Source organism: Schistocerca nitens, chromosome 8, assembly GCF_023898315.1.
Source record: "Schistocerca nitens isolate TAMUIC-IGC-003100 chromosome 8, iqSchNite1.1, whole genome shotgun sequence".
Taxonomy (NCBI): domain Eukaryota; kingdom Metazoa; phylum Arthropoda; class Insecta; order Orthoptera; family Acrididae; genus Schistocerca; species Schistocerca nitens.
Genome location: NC_064621.1, coordinates 484279821 through 484301099, shown reverse-complemented (window position 1 = coordinate 484301099; position 21279 = coordinate 484279821). Strand labels below are relative to the sequence as shown.

The following is a 21279-nucleotide window of genomic DNA, read 5'->3' as shown; positions in this document are numbered from 1 at the left end:
TTTTCATTCAACACTATAGAAAAAAGAAAGATTTGTTGTTCGAGAAATAGTATGTCAAGCTATCAGTTATTTCATTGTGGGACGAGTTGTGTAGGTGCTTTCAGCAGGCAGAATTCGATGTTTATTCCTCCAATGGACTTCATGACTGTTGGAAACAATACCTGGAGAGATGGAAATGAAAGTCAAGATCAGATACTACCGTCCATCAGATCAATTATGAAATTTAAAAATAAGAGTTGAGTGGTCCACAGCATTTATAACATTGTCCTTTGTGTAACACATTTGGCACGTATAAATCTGGCGCCTCGAGCAACCCTCGCCAGTATAGATCAAACAGTTAAACAGGCAACAGCAACAACTATAGATTGTGTACCTAATCTCTCCAGTAATACAATGTAAAGTCTTCGGTCAATGTACGGCTGATACGTACTATCAAACAAAATAACCATCTCTGCATGCCTCGTGGCCAAAATGAGACTCTGCAGTAGAATTATCCAAAATATCCTTTCTAAAAGCTTATTTATTCAACTTTACGCCATATGTGACAGAAAAAATACAAATACATGCACCACTTATGAAAAACTAAGTGACTCCATTTTCCCTGCAGCTATGGAATTAATTAACGTCTTCAGAGTATGGATTAATAGATGATTATACAAACATAGAAATAACTCTGACGATATTTATGGAAATGACAGTGACTGCATCATCTTGTCAACAGAGTTTCAGTAAATTAAGGGTGCACGAGATCAAGTATAGGTGGAAACAGGCTGTAAGGTTTATACAATTTGTTATTTATTTATTACAATAATACGATTAATTTGTTGTGTACAATATTTTAATCAATACACATTGATCAGGCAGAACATTATGAGCATCTTAAAAATAAACTGGAAGCAGCCTTGATCGCATAAATTTTTAATGTGATGACTGGTTTCGATCTTATTATAAGATCGAAACCGGTCACCACATTAAAAAATGTATGCGATCAAGACTGCTTCCAGTTTATTTATAATCATTATAGATCGCTGTTTCCTATAATAAGAACTATGTTCTTTAAAATATTATGACCATCTACCCAATAGCCGGTATGTCCATCTTTGCCACTGATAACAGCGGCGGCGCGTCATGGCATGGTAGCAGTGAGGCCTTGACAGGTCGCTGGAGGGCGTTGGCACTTCATCTGCACATACGTGTCACTTAATTCCCGTAAATTCCAGGAGAGGGCGATGAGTTCTGACACCACGCTCAACCACATCCCAAATGTGTTCAATCGCTTTCATATCTGGCGAGGTGGAGTCCAGCACATCAATTGGAACTTGCCACAGTGCTCCTCGAACTACTCCATCACACTCCCGGCCTTGCGACTGGCGCATTATCCTGTTGAAAAATGCCGCTGTCATAGGGAAACATGATCGTCATTACTGGGTCTACGTGGTCTGCAACCAGTGTACGATACTCCTTGGCCGTCATGGTGCCTTGCACGAGCCCCGCTGGACCCATGAATGCCCATGTGAATGTCCCCCAGAGCATAATGGAGCCGCCACCAGCCTGTCTCCGTCACGCAGAACGGTTGTCATGGGGAGCTCCCCTGGAAGACGTCGGTTTCGCGCCCTATCATCGTCATGATGAAGAAGGTATTGGTATTCATCAGACCATGCGACGCTTTGCCACTGAGACAACTTTTAGTGCCGATCATCTCTTGCCCATTTCAGTCGTAGTTGCCGATGTCGTGGTGTTAACATTGGCACATGCAAGGGTCGTCGGCTGATAAGTCCATCGTTAGGAGCTCTGTGTGTTCAGACACACTTGTACTCTGCCCAACATTACAGTCTGGTGTTAGTTTCGCCCAGTGGCGGCTGCCGTGTAGAGCACAAGAGCACGTAAACACTCTAACTTTCGACACCTTGCGGTTTTATTGGCTATTTTCCTTTGAATGCTGTTAAATGTAACATAGAAGCTGCAACCTGAATGACACGTCACTTAAATCTACCGCGCTACTGCTCCTGCAGACTCCGTGAAACTTGCCATCAGGGTCGCGAGCACACCTTCAGTTGAGCATGTTTTAAGGAGCTTTTGCGCATGCGCAACTCGCGTGACGTAATTGCTTTATGGACCAAATTCTTATTAACAGCTAGTCCTTGAAGTTTACGTCCGTGCCACCAGGACGTAGCACACTGCGGCAGACTTTTATCCCCGTTCGCTTGGCATAAATCCTGATTTATGATAGCACATTCCTCAGACATGCTAATTCACTCACTATGTACTATAGCAAAACTAGATCGGACGTCACTATATGTTAAGACTGTACTGACACTAAACCTATTTTGTGGGTTTTTGAATGAATTATAATGTATTAACTTAGAATTTTATCATACAGTAATCCATTTGAGGAGCTGATAATAATAAGGGCCTAAAGCAAATCACCGTCTGTTGTGAGATTGTACCATTCATTCATGCTTCTGACATCTGTTGATCTCTTGCTGAGTCAGGTTTATCTGTGCTGTTGGCCCACATTGTATGTATGAAAATTCGCGAATAGCTATATCACTGGTTTCTCTGACACTCACTTAAATGTGGGGTCGACAGCGGTGTGTTTTAGGCCCTCATGGATCTCAGCGCCTCTTTGTATTCTAGTCAAGTTACCGTGTTGTTTGACATTACTACTTGAGTTTAATCATTTTCACAAGCCGCTTTTTGTGTCTGGAGTTGATTGTTTACTGCAAGGAAATCGGCTTTGCCGGCCGCGGTGGCAGAGCGGTTCTAGGCGCTTCAGTCCGGAACCGCGCGACTGCTACGGTCGCAGGTTCGAATCCTGCCTCGGGCATAAATGTGTGTGATGTCCTTCGGTTAGTTAGGTTTAAGTAGCTCTGAATTCTAGGGGACTGATGACCTCAGATGTTAAGTCTCATGGTGCTCAGAGCCATTTGAATCGGCTTTCGTGTGCAGTGTAAACTTAAACTGTGTTAAAACTATTTTAAATGCTAACAGGAAAGTAAAGCTGTGAGCACGGGTAGTGAATCGTGCTTGTGTAGCTCAGTCGGAAGAGCACTTGCCGCGAAAGACAAAAGTCCCTAGTTCCAGTCTCAGACCGCTATACAGCTTTAATCTGCCAGGAAGTTTCATATCAAAACACTCCGCCGTAGAGTGAAAATCTCGTTCTGGGAACAGAAGAGTAAATTACCAGGAAAAGTTAGCCACAAAGGAAGATAGAGCCTTCGACAACAGCTTCTTTGATTTGGAGAATGACGAAATGAAATAAGAATGACTACAAGCGACATTTAACAGAGAAGTGTAAGGCTAGCACGAATTGTTGTGTGGGTGCAGTGTAAGAATATCTGATTTTTAGTCCGGAAGTAAATTCATAAACTAATACATCTGTTAGGGATCCTGTACATTTTTCCGAAAAGATGGGAAAGCACGAAAACTCCCACTTATACAAAAGCTAGCTGACACGGCGAACTCTGTTCCGCCTTAAAGCCAATAAATAGTCAGATTTTGCATGTTAAGTTCAATTTCTTATTAGGAAATACAAATAAAAAAATTAAGTATTTCAATGATTCTTTATTCTTTATGTTTTTTAGTGCATAGCTTCCACTCTTCAATTAAGTACCTTGTGATACACGACATTTTTTGTTTTATTATCAGGCGGAAGAACATACAACGCAGATGGTCTTCCGACCCGTGAACATGCCACATATAACTGACCATGTGAAAAACATGGATATTCCAGATTTAATCCACGAACTTTCAAGGACTGGCCTTGTGATTTGTTAATGGTCATGGCGAATGCAAGACGGATCGGAAATTGAAGTCTTTTTAAACTCAAACGGCATATCGGTTGGGATCATCGGCGTCCTCGGAATGAGAACTTCCTCACCTTCGAATTTTCCTTTGAGTATCGTCGCGTAAATAACATTGTTCATCAATTTACTTACCACCAAACGCGTACCGTTGCACAGTTTTGATTGGTTTATGTTTCGAAGCATGATTACTACGGAGCCAACTTTTAGGAGTAAATTGTGCGGTGGTAAGCCAGGCACATCCAAGTAGTTTACAAGTTTAATTGGATAGTTGGTGGCTTCATCTTCATTTGTTACACAGTCAATAGATTTGAATGAATGCTTTTTACGAATGATCTCATTCTGAATTATGTAGTTTAGGTCATCTTCATCTTTATTCTTAGCCGCCAAAATTACTCGCTCACTCAACCATTCATTACTTTTGTAGTTAGTAATGATGTTTGGGAATACTTTGTTGATAAGTTCGTCTTTCGATGCGACAAAGTTACAGAAATTATGAGGAAATTAAATCAATCCTCTCGATTCTTCGACAGGTACTCGGCCGTTACCGATAGTCAGCAATTGTTCAGAGAAATCTTCAGCAGATGTATCATTAAGCAATGCAACTCTCACGTTTGTTGTCAGCTGAAGTTTCTTCACATAGCGCCATAAATTCGATGATTTGAGGGAAGCATTTATTTCGTCTGCAGCCGTTGATGTTGGAAGTACTGGCAGTGTTTGGCGGATATCGCCAGACATTAAAATCATTGCTCCTCCAAATAATCTCGAGCCATTGCGTAGATCTTTCAATGTTCGGTTAAGTGCCTCTAATGCATTAAAGCCTCGTTCTTCGATACTGTCTGCCCCAAATGAGGTCATTTGGAAACAACTATTGTATTTTTGGGTGTTTGCAAGAAAATGACGTGATTCGGGTGTTTCGCCACAAAGCAGTGAATGCAGTAGCTCAGGTGGCGGAGTCAATAATGGCAATTTCACTTTCTCACAAAGGCAGCACAATCCGTGCGTTTCTCCGGAAAACTTCAATGCGCCACAAGCAAACAACGTCCATCGGCCCAATGCAAACGCAAGGATGCAAGTAGTAATCAGTGCTCCAGTCGTATCTAAACGCTGCCCGATTAAAATCATCACGTGATAAATCTCTTCTTTTGCGTCGAAAATTATCTGCATGTTGATCTCTGTTGTTCGCTCGACGATTTCGCATTGCCAACCTAGCCGTTTCACGGGCTGCCTCACTTTGCTCTTGTGATTGAGAAGCATGAAGTTGAGCCATACTAACGCGGCGCTCTTCACGGGCAATTTGTTGTTCTTCTTCAGTCCTCTCATTCGCAATGTTTTGTATCCTTCTTGCATTACGGCTTTGTCGAGAAATATTCGATCGTCTTGGTCGCGGCATTGTTAATGATGATTCAAAGAAAATACAAATTATTTCTTTAAATTTTTAATTAATGATGTATACTGATACTTAACCATAGATGTTTAGCTGTCATTTGCGTTTTGTTATTCCATGTCAGATGCGTTTTTGTTATGCCACGTTTTATAGTGACGTTTAGCTGACATTTGCGTTTTGTTATGCTATGCCTGATCCGTTTTTGTTATACCACGTTTTATAGCAGTCGAACGGGATAAATAGTATCCTATGTCCGTCTCCTGGTTCTAAGCTACCTCTCCGCCAATTTTCAGCCAAACCGGTCCAGCCGTTCTTAGGTTATAAATAGTGTAACTAACACGAGTTTCTTTTATATATATACACTCCTGGAAATGGAAAAAAGAACACATTGACACCGGTGTGTCAGACCCACCATACTTGCTCCGGACACTGCGAGAGGGCTGTACAAGCAATGAACGCACGCACGGCACAGCGGACACACCAGGAACCGCGGTGTTGGCCGTCGAATGGCGCTAGCTGCGCAGCATTTTTGCACCGCCGCCGTCAGTGTCAGCCAGTTTGCCGTGGCATACGGAGCTCCATCGCAGTCTTTAACACTGGTAGCATGCCGCGACAGCGTGGACGTGAACCGTATGTGCAGTTGACGGACTTTGAGCGAGGGCGTATAGTGGGCATGCGGGAGGCCGGGTAGACGTACCGCCGAATTGCTCAACACGTGGGGCGTGAGGTCTCCACAGTACATCGATGTTGTCGCCAGTGGTCGGCGGAAGGTGCACGTGCCCGTCGACCTGGGACCGGACCGCAGCGACGCACGGATGCACGCCAAGACCGTAGGATCCTACGCAGTGCCGTAGGGGACCGCACCGCCACTTCCCAGCAAATTAGGGACACTGTTGCTCCTGGGGTATCGGCGAGGACCATTCGCAACCGTCTCCATGAAGCTGGGCTACGGTCCCGCACACCGTTAGGCCGTCTTCCGCTCACGCCCCAACATCGTGCAGCCCGCCTCCAGTGGTGTCGCGACAGGCGTGAATGGAGGGACGAATGGAGACGAGTCGTCTTCAGCGATGAGAGTCGCTTCTGCCTTGGTGCCAATGATGGTCGTATGCGTGTTTGGCGCCGTGCAGGTGAGCGCCACAATCAGGACTGCATACGACCGAGGCACACAGGGCCAACACCCGGCATCATGGTGTGGGGAGCGATCTCCTACACTGGCCGTACACCACTGGTGATCGTCGAGGGGACACTGAATAGTGCACGGTACATCCAAACCGTCATCGAACCCATCGTTCTACCAGTCCTAGACCGGCAAGGGAACTTGCTGTTCCAACAGGACAATGCACGTCCGCATGTATCCCGTGCCACCCAACGTGCTCTAGAAGGTGTAAGTCAACTACCCTGGCCAGCAAGATCTCCGGATCTGTCCCCCATTGAGCATGTTTGGGACTGGATGAAGCGTCGTCTCACGCGGTCTGCACGTCCAGCACGAACGCTGGCCCAACTGAGGCGCCAGGTGGAAATGGCATGGCAAGCCGTTCCACAGGACTACATCCAGCATCTCTACGATCGTCTCCATGGGAGAATAGCAGCCTGCATTGCTGCGAAAGGTGGATATACACTGTACTAGTGCCGACATTGTGCATGCTCTGTTGCCTGTGTCTATGTGCCTGTGGTTCTGTCAGTGTGATCATGTGATGTATCTGACCCCAGGAATGTGTCAATAAAGTTTCCCCTTCCTGGGACAATGAATTCACGGTGTTCTTATTTCAATTTCCAGGAGTGTAGATGCGAAAAAGAGAGTTGCGAAAGCTTACACTGAAACGTCACAGGTTTACGCTTCATTTAACTGACTGATTAATTTCGACATGTTTAATAATTCATTTTACGCTGAGAGCGTCCTTTCAATGTTTCGTCTAGCTAATTAACCTCTGGATTCAAGAATGCTTCCGTGTATATTTTTTCTTTTGTTGGTGTCACACCTCCTCTCTCATCCTTTGATCCCATGGTGTATGTGGATGGATAAACGTAATTATGCATGGAATATATAATAATCTGGGTTAGTCAAAGATGGTAGCAGAAGGTTAGTTTAGCACCAACACAACAACGTGAGCAGATTCGGCAGAGAGTTCGTGATTCCAAAGATAGTGGGGATGAGCAGGGCAGAGTTTGTGAGGTTGGTTCTCACTGAGGTCCTACCCCACCAGCAGTTTTTTTGAACGGTTGGCGGTTGGTCCTGGAAAGCGCCACGTTAGGACACTCTGGGGCCGGCGATTGAACGAGACGGACGCAGGGGTGCGGCGCTTGTCATTGATGGTGAGAAAAGTTATTCATAATGTAGGTTTTTGGGGTAACATTGATTATGAAGCATGTTCGGGTGTGAATTAATACCGGGAAACGTTAAGCGATATTTTATTTGCAGAAATTTTTCAGATTAATGTGTTTCAACTAGCGGACTCAGGCGCGAGATGATTGAGGTCATGAACCAACGGTTCTTGTTCTTAGGTCAATAGCGGATAGGTTCATTAATGGTTCATTTGTTGCATAGTTTCGTTCTGGATACAAGCAATATACATTTTTCATGATTCAACGGTTTATTTTACTCGTTTCTTTGTTGTCGAACTTGGCCACGTGTTGCCAGCATTCATAACGGTAGTCACTGGATTTGAATCATAGTGTGAATAATGTGGAGTCATGAAGCCTGGGCTGGTTTGCTCACGTTGCATTGCGGTTGCATAATAAGCGGTTTCAACATGAAGTTATCCGCATGGTACTGTATGTGTACTAACACAAGTAATGTTTGAGAGAGTGAAAGGTAATATCCTTCCCCACTCCGCGCGTTAAATAGGTGTGACAAAAACTAAATGGTGTTAAGTGGCCACCATTCAGTACCATTCATTTTTTTATCCATTTTAATCATTAGTAGATGTAACTGGCGATGAAGTGTTGTCTATGTTCCCGGTATGACGAGATGCAAGAGATAGTGAGTGCTTCATGTACGTTTTGTCATTGAGAGTAGTAGTTTTCTTAAATATAATAGATTTCATGTACGTTTTGTCAGAAGGAGTAATAGTTTCCTTAAATGTTTTGTCACAGAGAGTAATAGTTTCCTTAAATGTTTTGTCACAGAGAGTAATAGTTTTCTTAAATGTTTTGTCACAGATAGTAATTGTTTTCTTAAATATTATCGAAATAAATCAGAATGATAATTGAAGTTCTCTCTTAGCTTTATTTAGTATCCTTCATCCATACCCCTGAGATAAAGACTGTATTCTATGAATTTTCAATCCAGGCATATCCATTGTATGCATTATGCACCTCATGCGACTAACTGAATTCATAGTATCAGAAAAAGAAAGTCTTACCATCACTAATGTGCACGTATTGTTCCATGGCCATTCAGCGACGTTGCGTTATCCGTTGCTTCATTTTTAAATTAGAATACTATCTTTGTTTGGATACCCATATCTCAATTTATCGGGCCTAATTGAAAGAATTAGACACATAGCGGTAGAAATGGGAACCATGGAGCACTGCGTCCGCTTATATTAAAGGGAGATACTTCTCACATGAAAGTTAATCGGCTTAAGAAACAAGGGGTAGACTTTCAACATATTATTTCGTTATTGTCCTAAACTGTACTTAATTATGTACTAAACAACAAAATTCCAATAAAAAATTCTTTCTTTTGTCAGATAAGTTATGCATATTATTATTATTATTATTTCTTTCTTTTCTCAGACGTTATGTCTGGCCAAAAATGGAAAGTGACGCGGACCTTGATCAAGTGCGACTTCCTTTTAACTGTGCGGTATGTTATATTGCATTTAGGAACTTTCGGGTAATTGAACATGTATCAATAATTACAGATTTCTGTAGTTGTATATACAAGTTTGGATGTAGCTGTATTGCATTGATGTACTGGTGGATATTGTGTGGTATGACTCCTGTAGTTGATAGTATAATTGGTATAATGTCAACTTTATCCTGATGCCACATGTCCTTGACTTCCTCAGCCAGTTGGATGTATTTTCCAATTTTTTCTCCTGTTTTCTTTTGTATATTTGTTGTATTGGGTATGGATATTTCGATTAGTTGTATTAATTTCTTCTTTTTATTGGTGAGTATGATGTCAGGTTTGTTATGTGGTGTTGTTTTATCTCTTATAATGGTTCTGTTCCAGTATAATTTGTATTCATCATTCTCCAGTACATTTTGTGGTGCATACTTGTATGTGGGAACATGTTGTTTTATAAGTTTATGTTGTAAGGCAAGCTGTTCATGTATTATTTTTGCTACATTGTCTTCTGGGGTATTCTGTATTTGCTAGTATTATACATCCGCATGTGATGTGATCTATTGCTTCTATTTGTTGTTTGCAAAGTCTGCATTTATCTGTTATGGTTTTGGGATCTTTAGTAATATGTTTGCTGTAATATCTGGTGTTTATTGTTTCATCGTGTATTGCAATCATGAATCCTTCCGTCTCACTGTATATATTGCCTTTTCTTAGCCATGTGTTGGATGCGTCTTGATCAATGTGTGGCTGTGTTAGATGATACGGGTGCTTGCCATGTAGTGTTTTCTTTTTCCAATTTACTTTCTTCGTATCTGTTGATGTTATGTGATCTAAAGGGTTGTAGAGGTGGTTATGAAATTGTAGTGGTGTAGCTGATGTATTTATATGAGTGATTGCTTTGTGTATTTTGCTAGTTTCTGCTCGTTCTATAAAGAATTTTCTTAAATTGTCTACCTGTCCATAATGTATGTTTTTTATGTCGATAAATCCCCTTCCTCCTTCCTTTCTGCTTAATGTGAATCTTTCTGTTGCTGAATGTATGTGATGTATTCTATATTTGTGGCATTGTGATCGTGTAAGTGTGTTGAGTGCTTCTAGGTCTGTGTTACTCCATTTCACTACTCCAAATGAGTAGGTCAATATTGGTATAGCATAAGTATTTATAGCTTTTGTCTTGTTTCTTGCTGTCAATTCTGTTTTCAGTATTTTTGTTAGTCTTTGTCTATATTTTTCTTTTAGTTCTTCTTCAATATTTGTATTATCTATTCCTATTTTTTGTATGTATCCTAGATATTTATAGGCATCTGTTTTTCCATCACTTCTACGCAGTCGCTGTGGTTATCCAGTATGTAATCTTCTTGTTTAGCGTGTTTTCCCTTGACTATGCTATTTTTCTTACATTTGTCTGTTCCAAAAGCCATATTTATATCATTGCTGAATACTCCTGTTATCTTTAGTAATTGGTTGAGTTGTTGATTTGTTGCTGCCAGTAGTTTTAGATCCTCCATATATAGCAAATGTGTGATTTTGTGTGGGTATGTTCGATTAATATTGTATCCATAATTTGTATTATTTAGCATGTTGGATAGTGGGTTCAGAGCAAGGCAGAACCAGAAAGGACTTAATGAGTCTCCTTGGTATATTCCACGCTTAATCTGTATTGGCTGTGATGTGATATTATTTGAATTTGTTTGGATATTAAGTGTGGTTTTCCAATTTTTCATTACTATGTTTAGGAACTGTATCAATTTAGGATCTACTTTGTATATTTCCAATATTTGTATTAACCATGAGTGGGGTACACTATCAAAAGCTTTTTGGTAATCAATGTATGCGTAGTGTAGTGACCTTTGTTTAGTTTTAGCTTGATATGTCACCTCTGCATCTATTATCAATTGCTCTTTACATCGTCATGCTCCTTTGCAATAGGTGTTTTGTTCTTCATTTATGATTTTGTTCTGTGTTGTATGTGTCATTAATTTCTGAGTAATGACTGAAGTTAATATTATGTATATTGTTGGTAGGCATGTTATGGGGCGATATTTAGCTGGGTTTGCTGTGTCTGCTTGATCTATAGGTTTCAGATAAGTTATTCCTTGTGTAAGTGTATCAGGGAATGTGTATGGGTCTACAATGTAACTGTTAAATAATTTAGTTAGATGTGAATGTGTTGAGGTGAACGTTTTTAGCCAGAAATTTGCTATTTTATCTTTTCCAGGGGCCTTCCAATTGTGTGTAGAATTAATTGCTCGGGTGACTTCATGTTGCAAAATTATCACTTCAGGCATTTGTGGTATCATCTTGTATGTGTCTGTTTCTGCTTGTATCCACCGTGCATGCCTGTTATGTTGTACCGGGTTTGACCATATGTTGCTCCAGAAGTGTTCCATGTCTGTTATGTTTGGTGGATTGTCTATTTTAATGTGTGTGTTATCTATTGTCTGGTAAAATTTCTTTTGGTTTGTGTTGAATGTTTGGTTTTGTTTCCTTCTATTTTCACTTTTTTTGTATCTTCTAAATCGTTTGGCCAATGCTTGTAATTTCTGCTTCTTTTCATCTAAATGCTCTATCGCTTCTTGTTGTGAGATTTTACCTAACCTTTTTCGTTTTTTGTCTGACATTTGGTGGTCTATGCAAGAATGGTCTAATGTCTGTATTTGTGTCTTTGTATTCTATATATGACAGCTGAAATTTTTCTTCGATATCTAACATGTGTGTCACTTCGTATTCTATTTGTGCTTGTTCTGGTGGCTGTCTTAAGATTTCATTTTCCTCTGATTGTTTAATTGATGCGTGTTGTTCTTTGCTTGTTTGCTCTGGGATGTTTGAGTCCATTACTGTATTTTCTTCTTCTTCTGATTGCACATTATTTTGTTCCAGTACTTGTTGTACTTGTTGTTTGATGTTTTCTAATTCTGACTGTGGTATCCTGTTATTTTTGATTATTACACGGATCTGATCAGCTAGTCGTTGTTCTGTTAAAAATTTTAATTCTGGGTATCTGGTTATAAATGTTGTGTATACTTGTGATCTGTATCCAGTTGTGTTGGTTCCTAGGTTTGTTGCTTGGTAATAACAGAACATGAGGTGTCGATTAACTTCATCTGACCATCTCATCCTCTGTCTTTGTTTTCCTTCTAGAGTGGCTGCAGGAAGCATATCCTGCAAAACACCTCTATTTGGATTTAAATCATTTTCCAGTTGGCTAGCAGTGTCGTTACCATTGTGGGCGGGCATAGGGTTCAAGCGTCGTCCCCGATCATGACGGCGCTTGTCCGAGGCTTCTTTAGTTGTGTCCTGAACCAACTAATCACACTAAAAGGGGGGTTAGCCCTATTAGTGGTTTGTTCTTTTCGTCGCCTTTTACGACTGGCAGAACATACCGGAGGCCTATTCTTTTCCCGGGCCTCCACGGGGTTTATTATTATTATTATTATTATTATTATTATTCCCCCCATGAACCATGGACCTTGCCGTTGGTGGGGAGGCCTCGCGTGCCTCAACAGTACAGATAGCCGTACCGTAGGTTCAACCACAACGGAGGGGTACCTGTTGAGGGGCAGCAGCCTTTTCAGTAGTTGCAGGGGCAACAGTCTGGATGATTGACTGATCTGGCCTTTTAACACTAATCAAAACGGCCTTGCCGTTGTCGTACTGCGAACGGCTGAATGCAAGGGGAAACTACATCCGTAATTTTTCCCGAGGGCATGCAGCTTTACTGTGCATGGAGAGCTGCATCAAACCAGTCTCAGGACTGAAGACCACCACAACAAGAACATTATTATTATTATTATTAATGTTTCCATTATTGTTGGCAGTGGTTGTAGTTGTATAAACTTGTTGATAAGCATAACTCGCATAAAGCAGACGCTATTAATTTCATACTCTCACATTTAACTGAATCTAAAAATTTGTGAACACCCTGAATGTATACTGAAGAGCCGCCACTGGTTCCGTCACAGTTCGCCGCCCCTCCTATTTTACCAGCCTGCCCAGCCTACGTCGTCCGACTTCAATTATGGGGAGGCCGCCCAACACCACAACGTCTGGAAGCTGTTTCACCTTGATTTCGCCACGTGCTGCAGACACCACAACACTCCTCGAGCACTCGACAAGTCGTGCAGTTTCCAAAGCGCTCGTGCCAAACTTCCGGGCCATCACAATCTGCCCGCAGTGAAACTCAGGTAGACCACGCGCCTTACCCATTGTACACGCGGACAGCGCGCTCACTGATACTACATGCACCGTGATCGTCTCTGACTGGCAGTCATTCATCGCCAGGTGACGCTGCTATCGCCTAGAGGGATTTGTATCGATAGTAGGTCGGTGGTCATGATTTTCTAGCTGATCAGTGTGGGTCATTTAGGTAACATGTTTCATATTAACAGAATCTTCCGTCGGTTCTTGGTAGAACAACATTATAATAATAAATGAAAAGCACCAGTTTGCTTTTGTTCTACAATATTATAATATTGTAGAACAAAAGCAAACTGGTGCTTTTCATTTATTATTAACATGTTTCAGTAATACATCATTTTTATTAAACTTACAAAACGCCCGCCCGGTTAGCCGTCGGTCTAACGCACTGCTTTCCGGGCGGGAAGGCGTGCCGGAACCCGACACGAATCCGCCCGGCGGATTAGTGTCGAGGTCCGGTGTGCCGGCCAATCTGTGGATGGTTTTTAAGGCGGTTTTCCATCTTCCTCGAAGAATGCGGGCTGGTTCCCCTTATTCCGCTTCAGTTACACTATGTCGGCGATTGCTGCGCAAACACTATCTCCACGAACGTCTACACCATAATTACTCTATCACGCAAACATTGGGGTTACACACATTCCCGGGGGGTGGGGGGAAAGGGGGGGCCCAATGGGGGCCGAACCGCACAATAAACTTGGGATCGCTGTGGGGTGGCGGTGGAGTGAGTGGACTGCTGTAGCCTGTTGTGGAGTTGTGAACCACTGAGGGCTACGTCGTTTCTAGGTCCCCAGTTCCATACAATACAATACAATACAAACTTACTTAAATTGACCAAATCCGTGTTGAAAAACTGCAGAAAGGAACTGTTATGGACGGAGGGGTGGGGACATCTTTGGCATTTCTGGCAGGAGTGGATGATCAACTCGGCACGGCTGTGGTGGTTGAGATGGTTCAAATGGCTCTGAGCACTATGGGACTTAACATCTGAGGTCATCAGTCCCCTAGAACCTAGAACTACTTAAACCTAACTAACCTAAGGACGTCACACACATCCATGCACGAGGCACGACTCGAACCTGAGACCGTAGCAGCAGCGCGGTTCCGGACTGAAACGCCTAGAACCGCTCGGCCACCGCGGCCGGCGGCTGTGGTGGTTGTGGCGGTGGTGGTGGTGGTGGTGGTGGTGGTGGTGGTGGTGGTGTGTGTGTGTGAGAGAGAGAGAGAGAGAGAGAGAGAGAGTGTGAGAGTGAATATGACCAGTCCCCTAGGCATTTTTTCACAACGATAGCCGGCGAAATAAAGGGGTCGCGGCAGTTGCACAGGTTTAAAAGGTTCTCTGTCGTTCATGCAGCATCTGTCCTTACAAAATCAACGACTATTGTACACACAATAGCCTCCATCCGTACTCGTCCTACATTTGATCTACTGTGGTAGTCACACTAGTTAAGAAATGGTGTCAAGGCCTCCTGAAGGATGTTGTATAATTCCAGATGCGTTTTGTACTCTGAGTAAGCTAGGTCCTGATACTCCCTGTGTCGTTCACAGTTGGATGCTGAATCTGCATTCATATCAAGAACAAGTAATACTGTGGGCGACAGGATATAAGCTTTTCTTTCCGCTTTCTATTACTGTTTCTTAGTGTTGTTGACCCACGGTGTTCGATGTGTTTAGAAAAGGGCATAGACTTATCACACAGTTGGTATTTTTTTCCCTCCTCATAAGCAAAAATTTGTAACAGTTATCAGCTGCTTAGAGAACTGTTATTCAAGGTGAAGGTGAGAGGCACCCACATGCCTTGCTCATACTGTGGCATCGAGCAGTCAGGCCTGCAAGATGAGTGGTCTGCCAAGCGAGTGGATTCATTCTTATTTATCGAGTAACATGAGCTCTAGTACTGACAATTAAGTTACAAATCATTCTCCTGTTTGAATATTACGCAACGGAAACGGATAACGCACATCTGACTATTAGTAATCTACACAACTCTGACTGTTCACTACGCACTGGTAATACCACATTTTATTTCTTACCCAACGGCTTTGATCAACACATGGCCATCGCACTGAATATGAATGGCGCACACATTATAAATTCTGGATATCATGACAACATACTATTCGAAGGAAAAGGCCACCAATCTTTTTCTTTTCACTATCTTTTTTACTCCGATAAATTCCATAACCTAAACACACCAGTACATTTTCTACAACAATTGCACATGAGAAACTCCGCCCATAATTACATCACTTTCAGCTTTCCCTCTTCAATTAGTATTCATCCCAGTTTCACACGACACTGCCCCACTTCGTAACTTTTCTTTCCTACTATGAACTCTGGAGGATAGATGCACGTCTTCCTCTGCAATGCATGCCAAGTGGCGTTGCTGGATAGACGGCTGACTCACCTTGCTTCACTCTCTAAGTATTATAGTTTGAATCGAGCGTCACACGGAAACATAACACGCAAAGTAATATTAAGAACATATTCGTCACACACGCGAGTGCTCAACTGATACCATGGACGAGTACTTCTCTTTATCCTTTGTCTCATACCCAGATTGAGATTCACACAGTACTCACCACGTGGAAGTACTCGTCTCTAATTTCAAGTCCTGCACACGCCATTTCTTAAATATTTCCAACTTACAGTACACACGCCAGTAATTCAGCTTAACTTAAGCACTCGGAAGTATTTCAACTTATTGCTACACGTGGTTTCATTGTGACCGTTGGTCACTTCCGAAGATTACTACGATCCCCTTAATATTACCTCCCCACAAAAGTTCCTGAAATAGAGAAATTATTATTCTAAACTACTCATATGTATTCCACATGCATACCATTCTCTCCACTCTTTTGTCTTTATGGAGCACACCTAAGACAGGTCTTACCAACACAAGATCCAGCGCCAGAGTGCTGGAAACATGGCCGTTCTTCAGGTCATCTCGCACCTCTGCCCAAGTGGGGGAGCACCTTGTTGCCGTATTTGTCAGCCACATTTCAGGCGCTCAGAGTTCAGGTAAATTTCATCTCTTTCGTTCCACCAAAGGTGACCAAAGGACCGTCTCAAAGATGATCATATACAGCACATTCACTATTTGCGGTTAGCAGACGACCATACATTCATTTATTTCGCAGATCTCAACAAATTGGATGTAGGGATTTATTTTGTGGGAGTGCCCATGTGATCAATTAAATAAATAAATTGTCATTCTTTCCTACACCGGTATCCGGCTTTGGTGTATTAAGTGAAATTGATACCTATTTTCAATGTCGGGCGGTACTCTACCCTTTCAAAGGTAACAATCTGCTAATAAGGTGGAGCACATGCAATCGATAAAAATTTTCCAGTTAACCACAAGTCCCTTATATTATATAAAAAATAGCTCATTTCTTCTTTCTGTGGTCTACTCTGACATTAACTCAGACTGCTTTTCTCCGCCCTGTAGAAAGTCGTGTTATTAAAAAGGATTTGAAAATATCGGAATGAAATGAAGAGAAGTTCATGTCTGGTAAGCTGAAAGAATCATATTCATTCACCTCTGAAAGCCATGCCTACTGGAAGATTACACTGTCAGTGATACACTGAGTGCAGCTTTGGCATAGAAAGGGGTGAAAAGTGCAGCTGTTAAACTCTTTGACAAGCAATGCACGGAGATAAAATGTCTGATAGATAGCAAAAGTGTTTTCAGATACAGATTAAAGATCTTTCTCCATTACAATCCCTTCTGCACACTAGAGAAATTCTTGGGTAGAGATAATTATTTATTAAAAAACTGAAAATGTGTATTACAAAGACATATAAACGTTATTTTTTATTATTTTAGTTTTAATTAATGATGTATTGACACTTTCCACACCACAGTGTGTATTGTGAATTTGATCTACGGAACGAGTAACAAACACTAAATTTGGTCATTCTGACATGCCCATCAAGACTAAATCTAAATTATGTATGCCTGTATATCTTTAGAAAATAAACGGAGCTCCGACACCGTTACTGAAAGAAAAATAGTATTATCATTTTGTATTTGAGGCTCTGAGAACCATAAGGGCCTAAAGCACTTCATTGTCGACTATGAGTTTTTGACACCCGTTGGCCTTATCGTGACCCAGTATAATCTGTGCTGTAGGCCAACATTACATAAGTGAACATTCACGAAAAGCTGTGTCACTAGTTTCGCTTATATTCACTTAAATGTGGGCTCTGCGACGGTGTGCTTCTGGCCCTGATGGTTCTCAGCGCCTCATTTTACTATTCATCGGAATTTGGTCGTCAGACGTCGCATATCACATAGCAACAGCCAAATGAGTCATCCTGCTGATTAGGAAACATGCCATACATGGGGAAAAGTTAGTGTAGTCAAAGGTTGTTCCACAAAATTTCGGGCGAACTGACGGATGTATGCAATTCCTGCCACAATATTTCGGTGCAGAGCCTTCTGACCATCTTCAGGTGATACTGGCGAAAACTCCCTGAGCTCTGGTATTTAAGGCCCCTCCGGCACATGCGTGGTGGATTCACTTGGCGTTGCGCGTGCGCTACTTGAGCGCGTTCGATTTTGCTGCGCCTCGCGCACTCCGTGGTGAAAACTCGCCGCATCGATAATAATTCGATGGTCTTCCTGCGGTTCCATCACAGAACTACGCCGGCTACGGAGGACACGAAGTTTTCCGACAGTTGGATTCCATGCCGAATTCAACTGGTAACCGCCGTCACGATTAATATGAGACTCATTGTCAGACGGCCGTATTTCCACGGATTCATTAATAATAGAACTCCAAAAGTTAGACGTAGGGGCCACAATTTTTGTCTCATTGTAATTCATGGCATGACCAGTGGAAATACAGTGTTCGACGATGGCAGAGTTACAAGGCTGAAGAAGGCGAGTATGCCGCTGATGTTCTACAATGTGATCCTGCATAGTACGCGTCGTTTGCCCTATATAAGATTTGCCACATTCACACGGAATCCTGTTAACACCTGCCTTTTGCAGCTCTAGGTCGTCTTTGACAGATCCCAACAGCGACCAAATTTTTGCGGGAGGGCGAAACATTGCTTTCACTTTATATTTTCTTAGTATTCTGTCTATTTGCGCTGAAATATTACCAATGTATGGTAAATAGGCAGTCGTTTTAAAAACATCTTCCTCTTCTTTGTTCCGTCGTTTGCAGGTCTGCAGCGCTTTCTCCACTTGCTGGGACGAATACTCATTCTTCAGAAATACAGTCTGCAGATGCTCCAGTTCCGTTTGCAATTATCGGTGTCAGAGATAACGTGGGCTCGGTAAATCAATGTCTTCAAAACACCCATCATTTGTGCCGGATGGTGGCAACTAGCGGCTCTCAAGTAATGGTCTGTGTGAGTGGGCTTTCTGTATACCAAGTGTGCCATCGTTCTTACGTTCTTATATATTATTCTGGAGGCAAGAGACGTTTCCAAATCATCAGAAAATATATTTGGTTGACCAGCAGGCTTACCACATGCATATTTTTTGGTAAAAGTTTACTCATACCCATAATGTTATGTTTTTCCTTTTGATAGCGTCGGTAAAACTCGTAAATGGTGCTCCATAAATTTTAGCGGCTTCTAGTAATGATGTCACTTTCATGGCTGTTTCAACTGCCTCTTTCATTGACTCCTCGTAATATTTCATTCTGCCTCCTTTCCTTTTGTAGATCATCACCAAGTGAAGAAGGTGAATGAATAATTACAACAGCATTACAACAGAGAAAATGTTGTAAATACACTGCACCTATAATTTAGTCAATTTTGCACTATTTTTAAAGCCCTATTCTTAGTTATTCATTTAGCCCCAAAGTACATTCAAACGCTGATGGAAGTAGTGCCCCAGTACACAAATAGATGGCAACACCAATCACCAGTGTGACGCAGGAAGGACCCAGTACCACGCCTCAATTTATTTCACGGCTTTCATTTCTTACAAACTGCAGGAAATCCCTAGCGAATACCATGTCAGTTTTACAGACCGTTCGATGACAGGTGTGAGTCAATTATCTTCTACACTTTAAATAAACGTGAGCAAAAAGTAAATAGACATGTTCACTGGACAGATAAGACTTCGACAACAACAGTCACACATATAATGGCGTTTCCTCTTTGCTGTTATCACGGCGCATGCAGAAAAGCTTATATTTATTCATATAGACCCTCTGTTCAATTAGCGCATTTCTACCTTGCAAGTTTGCTATTAAAACCGGCTACGAGAAAGAAAATGCTGTGCTGTGCTCTGCTATGAAAATGTGCGGCTTTGTTTTCTTTCTCACAGTCAATTTTAACTACGATAGCAGCGCATTTAAACCATTAATTTTTTCTCCCAGATTTATTAGTTCTCATTAAGTAATTTTGAGTCCGCAGCTCGTGGTCTTGCGGCAGCGTTCTTGCTTCCCGAGCACGGGGTCCTGGGTTCGATTCCCGGCGGGGTCAGGGAGTTTCACCTGCCTCGAGACGACTGGGTGTTGTTGTGTCGTCTTCATAATCCTCATTCATGCCCATTACGGTCGGATGAAGGCAATGGCAAACCACATCCGCTAGGACCTTGCCTAGTACGGCGGTGCGGGTCTCCCGCATCGTCCCCTACGCTCTGTCAAGGAATATGGGACTTCGTAATTATCATCAACTAATTTTGAAACTAAAATTTTATACCCAAAGATGTGCTGCTTTGTTAAGTTTTATTTATGATTTGTCGGCTTATCATTAGAATACTACCACGGAACACGAATTTACAATAACAACAAACAATGCTGAGAGTCAAAGAGAGGGGGAAGAGAAGGTGGACAGAGAGAGGCATGGTGAGGAACTGGGCAGGGACCGGGGCGAGATGATGAGCAGAGAGAGGAGGCAGGACTAGGAGATGGAGAAGTAGAGGGTAAGGAGATGTATAGAGAGATAGGGCAGAAGGAAATTAGGATGTACACTCCTGGAAATTGAAATAAGAACACCGTGAATTCATTGTCCCAGGAAGGGGAAACTTTATTGACACATTCCTGGGGTCAGATACATCACATGATCACACTGACAGAACCACAGGCACATAGACACAGGCAACAGAGCATGCACAATGTCGGCACTAGTACAGTGTATATCCACCTTTCGCGGCAATGCAGGCTGCTATTCTCCCATGGAGACGATCGTAGAGATGCTGGATGTAGTCCTGTGGAACGGCTTGCCATGCCATTTCCACCTGGCGCCTCAGTTGGACCAGCGTTCGTGCTGGACGTGCAGACCGCGTGAGACGACGCTTCATCCAATCCCAAACATGCTCAATGGGGGACAGATCCGGAGATCTTGCTGGCCAGGGTAGTTGACTTACACCTTCTAGAGCACGTTGGGTGGCACGGTATACATGCGGACGTGCATTGTCCTGTTGGAACAGCAAGTTCCCTTGCCGGTCTAGGAATGGTAGAACGATGGGTTCGATGACGGTTTGGATGTACCGTGCACTATTCAGTGTCCCCTCGACGATCACCACTGGTGTACGGCCAGTGTAGGAGATCGCTCCCCACACCATGATGCCGGGTGTTGGCCCTGTGTGCCTCGGTCGTATGCAGTCCTGATTGTGGCGCTCACCTGCACGGCGCCAAACACGCATACGACCATCATTGGCACCAAGGCAGAAGCGACTCTCATCGCTGAAGACGACACGTCTCCATTCGTCCCTCCATTCACGCCTGTCGCGACACCACTGGAGGCGGGCTGCACGATGTTGGGGCGTGAGCGGAAGACGGCCTAACGGTGTGCGGGACCGTAGCCCAGCTTCATGGAGACGGTTGCGAATGGTCCTCGCCGATACCCCAGGAGCAACAGTGTCCCTAATTTGCTGGGAAGTGGCGGTGCGGTCCCCTACGGCACTGCGTAGGATCCTACGGTCTTGGCGTGCATCCGTGCGTCGCTGCGGTCCGGTCCCAGGTCGACGGGCACGTGCACCTTCCGCCGACCACTGGCGACAACATCGATGTACTGTGGAGACCTCACGCCCCACGTGTTGAGCAATTCGGCGGTACGTCCACCTGGCCTCCCGCATGCCCACTATACGCCCTCGCTCAAAGTCCGTCAACTGCACATACGGTTCACGT

At 43.0% G+C, this 21279-nt stretch overlaps 1 protein-coding gene across 1 annotated transcript in view; it reads left to right on the top strand.

Annotated features, from left to right (window-relative positions):
• Positions 1-21279, top strand: part of LOC126199629 (A disintegrin and metalloproteinase with thrombospondin motifs 7-like) — a 583524-nt gene that overhangs the window by 199275 nt on the left and 362970 nt on the right. The gene's annotated exons all lie outside the window — the stretch shown is intronic.